Below are 5,611 nucleotides of genomic sequence, written 5' to 3' on the forward strand. Positions count from 1 at the left end.
TGAATTTTCAGTGATTTCTTATTTAATAATTTATTTCTTGAAGCCTTTCTAAATCCTAAATAAGATTTTTTTTTTCAAAAAAAAAAAACTTAGAAACTCCCATTTTATTATTTTTGGTTAGATTTTTTAACAAAACATGGTCAAATTGACATGATTTTTTTAATATTATGTTAATTGTCTTTTTTTTTCTACTTGGAACTCTAAATTGATTATTATGCTCTAGTGGATAGTATTTATATTTGATTTAAGAATAATACAAATTTTTGCCTAAATATTAGTCGCCTATTTAGAACTCATTCATACTTCTAATTAGTATTTGTCATATTTCAAGTGGCGTTCTACTATGAGAGGATGACATAGAATACATCGTTTAAAAGTTTGAATCATATCAGAGTTCAGTTTATGACCAAAACATCACAAAATTAGCTAGCTCCAAAACCAAGATATGGTCTTTTAGATCCTCACAGTCGGCCTACCATCATGCAGGGTGAATCACCAATTTCAGACATAGGTCATACTGATACTTCTAAGCTTGAACATCCTTTTTCATCTGGATCATTAGAGAAAACACAGAATCAAGTTTCTCATTCTCAACAGACAGATAGAACTCAGTTGGACAAACAATATTTTGGTGATGGTGATAAGATCTACCCTAACCATGCTATACTGGAAGCTTCAAAGGAGAATGAACACTATATATGGGATCATGAGCCTTCTCGTGGGGATGCTAATTTTCCCAGGCATCATGGCACAAGCTCTACTAATAGCAGTTCTATTGATAAGGCACAAAAGCATAATCTCAGAAAACAAATTCGGCCACTCTTAGGTTTTCTAGAAAAGGGACCACCTTCTCAGCATGTTTCAAGACAACTTAATTATGTTCGGCATATATCTAGACAAGAAAGACAAGAAAACATACTGCCACTATTGTATGCTTCAAATGAGAAGAGGACAACGGTAACTTGATTCATTGATGGCAGAATTTGCAGGTTAACATGTTATCTTGTGCATATGATCAATAATCAATCTATAGTTTAAAAGTATGGTTAATTGCTTCTATGGCTATATTTAGTTAAAACTAATTGTTTAATCTTTTTTTATGGATTCTGAAGAGTTAAAGATATATAAATTCACACTTATGCATTATTCTTAGATGAAATCTAGAAATGCAAATTTTGCTTGATCAATAGTGACTAAGAAGGCAATTTTGTATGTCTGTTGAACTTCTAGCTTATATCTTGTAGCATCTTTCTAGGAGGAAGAGTTTCATGATCATGCTCATAAAGCTTTTGTATTATGTAATCCAAGATATTAAAAAATTATGGGTTTATTGTGCCTTTTGGCTGAAAGATGGGTGTTCTTTCTTTTTGGTTATTGATGTCTCCTTGTAACATTGCCCTTCATGATACTACTATATTTTGAAATTCAAACAGTTTAATATTCAGAGTTTAGGTGTAAGTATATAAGTATTACTTTACATATATTTTATTTTGTTGTGGCAGCTTGCTGCATCTTAGACACAGTTATTTGGATAATGATTTACTACTAGCTAAATCTTTAAACTTTCATTATTCTATTTGAAAAGTTTATTACAAACTTCATGCATAACAATGTAATAGTCCAAGCTGTTTTGTAAATAATTGCATGAAAAATGTGAATTTCCAAAAAGGTCTTACAGCATGTTCATCTCAATCACTTTACTTGTAACACCTATTAGCTTGTATGGTTTGGGTATGTTTGTACCACCAAATTTAAGATTTATAGCTAGGAATTAGGACATCTCTAAATTATATTGTACTAAGTTTAATATCTGGATTTTTGCCAGCTGTGGGTTGTTTTCTTGGTGAATGATGTTTTCCTGAATAGGTCTAGTTTGTTTACAACTTTGTGGAAATAAAAAGGTTCTTCTTATATGGATAGTTGTCATCATGGATAATTGAACTTTTCATTTGTCCTCTCCCTTTTGGACACTAACATTGATTCTAAATTCAAATCTTAAAATTACAAAAGAGAGTTCTTATATCGAAGGCTTTACACTTTCAATATTTCTGTCCTCCATATGTTCTTTTTCCGGTTCTTTTTACCCCTATTCATATCTGCCTCCATTCCATTTGCTTACTTTATTTAGGGGTGAGAGAGTGTGATGCAAAGATGTCGAGATATGAGCGAATGTAAAACTTTTAAGCAAAGCAAGAAAGAAGGTTTTGCCTACAATGGAATTAATAAATGATGGAGCTTTGACATCAGGATTAGCATCACAAAACACTAGTGGTATTTTATATGGATCCGACGTACTAAATGCTAGACCTGGTAGCACTATGCATTTGGATTGCTGTCACAGATGGTGTCTTCATCAAATGATGATGTGGCAAGGGAATATCTTGAGAAAGTTGCAGATCATCTGTTAGTAATTGCACAAGCTGGCACGTTGGTGAAATCTCACGTGTAGCCAAAGCTTGCTTGCTCAGTTTTTCAGATGTTCAATAAAATGGAGCCAACTATTCTCTTGAAGGTGTGTTGGAACTTCGTCGGCAGTTTATAGCACCTTATCTCATCTGGGTAACTAGTGCTATCTTCTGAAAAATTTTCTCTATTGCAAATTGTAGATCCTCAAGTGCATCAACAATTTGTCCATGGATCCAAATTGCTTAGAAAGCCTTCAACGTGCTGATGCAATCAAGTATTTGATTCCAAATCTTGAGCTTTCTAAGGATCTCGTCTCACGGATACATAGTGAAGTGTGTAATCTTAAAGATTTTTTTTTCTTCATTTTTTTGTTCTCTTTGGTACAAGATTCATTACTTGCTGTGTCTAAATTAATTTGCTCATCTTTGGAAGGTCCTCAATGCATTATTCAACCTTTGCAAGATCAACAAGAAGGAGGCAGGAACAAGCAGTAGAAAATGGAATTATTCCACACTTGATGAATTTTATCACTTCAGATTCACCACTCAAACAATATGCATTGCCTCTGCTAGATATAGATCATGCTTCTCAAAACTCAAGGTAGCAGCTGCGAGCTGATGGAGGATTGGAGATGTACTTGAACCTGTTCAAGGATGACTCTTGGGCCAGTATGCTTTAGATTCAATTGCAGTCTGCTTGGCGCATGATAATGGACAGATGAAAGTAGAACAAGCACTACTGAAGAAGGAATCAATTCAGAAATTAGTGAAGTACTTCCAGAACTGTCTAGAGCAATACATCCGTGCACATTTTGGAGCCTTTTCTGAAGATAATTATGTAAGAGAATGGATTTTTTTCCCCCTAGTCTTTTCTGTTTGAATTGTCTCAAGATGTCCAGGTTTCTAACCCTGAATAAGCAAATAAATATGCAGGAAATCACCTCAGATAAATTCAGCTATAGCTACCAATGGTTTCACAACATTGCTAGTTGCAAGGCTTGAACATCAAGATGCTATCGCTTGCTTTAATCTTCTAAAACTAATCAAGGCAATTTTTGTAGCTTTTTTGTTAAGTTAATATTGCAATCCAAATTATCTTTCAATCAGTTTTGCTAGAATAGCTGAGTCGTGAAATCAAGGAAAACCAATAGATGATGGCTTAATAACTGAAACATGAGAATATGTTTTTGCCTCTTATTCAGTTGTTGTTTTTCTTTTTTTTTTTTTGACGTTTATGAGCAATTGAGCATCATCCTTAGCAAGTTAATGAACGTTTGAAATATGTAGTTCCTGCAAAACAAACTTTACATAAAATCCATGCTCTATTCCCAACTTTGATGATGCAGCTTTAATTTTTTTTACTTCAAGTGAGTTCAAAGTCCTAACCACTAAACTTGAATTGTGTTACTTAGTTGCAAGCTCAGTCTAGTTAAATTTTAGTACACCAACAACACCTTTTTGGCCCTGATTGAATACATTAAGATAGTAATTAATGCATGACTAGCCGTTCATATTGTCAACTTATAGTTTTTCTTCGCTGTCTCCGGTCTGCACTTGCACCGAAGACCTTTATTTAAGCATTATTTAGGCATGCTTCAGATGACATATTAATTTGGGAAGTACTCGTAATGGACGGCTCATCAGCCTTAAGTCAACCGCTCATTAAAAAAAATTCATATAGTGTATGATAGTTGCAATCAAACTAATCCTTTAATTATTAGATCATGTCGTTATACTTGTTCATTTAACATTTTAAACTACAGTTTTCCTATCGAGATGTGTATTGTTTCATAGAGGATATATCATATCCATGCTCATTAACTGATGGCATCTTTTGCAGGCAAAAAGGACTGAATCGAACAAGGAATGTTGCTCACATGGAGAGTTGGGGGGGAGATGTTCTTCTTTAGGAGCAGATAGTGACAAGTCATCCTCAGTGGAACGCACGGGAAGATCAAATAACAAACATCAGGTCTTTTCTTCTTCCCCAAAGTTAATGTCTATCCTTGCATTATCATTTTATTCCACAACACAATGACCAGAAAAAACTTTATCACACAAATTTATTCAAGCTACCTGTCTACTACTAATTTTTGTCCGCGCACCCAGCGACCGTGGCAAACATGTTGCGCTCACCACACAATCCTCACGACCGACAGATAGCTCCTCGCATCGGTTGGGACGGGATTGGCCCTATCCTAGAACAATCCTCTTGACCGAGGGATCACTCCTCTCCTCATATAGGGTAGGACTTTCCCTATCCTAGTACAATCCTCATGACCGAGCGATAGTTCCTCTCATCGGCTGGGGCGAGATTTATTTTAGGAGGGGATTTATTTTAGTGGGCCAATCCCATTGGGTTGGGTTTAATGGACTAGATTTCACCTACTATATAAATTAAATCCAAAGGGGGGAGGGTGAGGGAGAAATCTCGAACAAGCTAGGCTAGGGAGGAGGCGGCGACGACAGCTGTAAGGAGTGCTGGGAGAGAGGAATCTAGTGGTTCTACGACTTCTTGAAGGAAGACGAGACCAAAGGACCTCCCCATCATTGCTCTTTGTCATCATCCGCGCCAACACCAAGCCTTCGAGCACAACGACACCTCTTAAACTCTTTTCTTTCTATGCCTTTAAATCTGCATGCGCAGAATATGGATTGGTTTGTGGAGGAAATCTTGAAGTTTAGCTCAGTTAACTTCCTACCACTTTTATTATGTTCTTTTGAAGATGTGTGTATGGTGGAGGTGTTAAATTCTGTCGGATGTTGTTGCTGCCAATTGGGCCTGCTGCTGGTCACCTAGAGAACCCAAAAGGAACAGAAAGGAGGGTGTAGGCCGTAGGAAGGGCTTGGCGCATGGCTGGGTTCTAGACTGGGGCTAAGTGCAGCAGGTTTCGAAGGGGAATTAGAGGGCTATAAGCAGCAAATTTTTGATGAATATTTGGGGTTATATGCAGTAGGTTTCGCGATTAGAGGGCTATAAGCAGCATATTTTTGATGAATATTTGGGGTTATATGCAGTATTAGAGGGCTATAAGCAGCAGATTTTTGATGAATATCTAGGGTTATATACAGTAGGTTTCGAAGGGAGATTTGAGGGTTACAAGCAGTAGATTTTTGGGGATTATTTGGAGTGATTTGCAGTAGGGTTTGAGAGTTGTTGAAGGGTGTGTGTAGCAGATTTTGACAAATGTCTGGGCACCTTATAT

At 36.3% G+C, this 5,611-nt stretch overlaps 1 pseudogene; it reads left to right on the forward strand.

The window, feature by feature from the left end:
• Window positions 1-480: 480 nt before the first annotated feature.
• Window positions 481-3,483, forward strand: LOC122037178 (annotated as a pseudogene).
• Window positions 3,484-5,611: the final 2,128 nt, after the last annotated feature.

Source organism: Zingiber officinale, unplaced genomic scaffold (genome assembly GCF_018446385.1).
Source record: "Zingiber officinale cultivar Zhangliang unplaced genomic scaffold, Zo_v1.1 ctg242, whole genome shotgun sequence".
Classification (NCBI taxonomy): domain Eukaryota; kingdom Viridiplantae; phylum Streptophyta; class Magnoliopsida; order Zingiberales; family Zingiberaceae; genus Zingiber; species Zingiber officinale.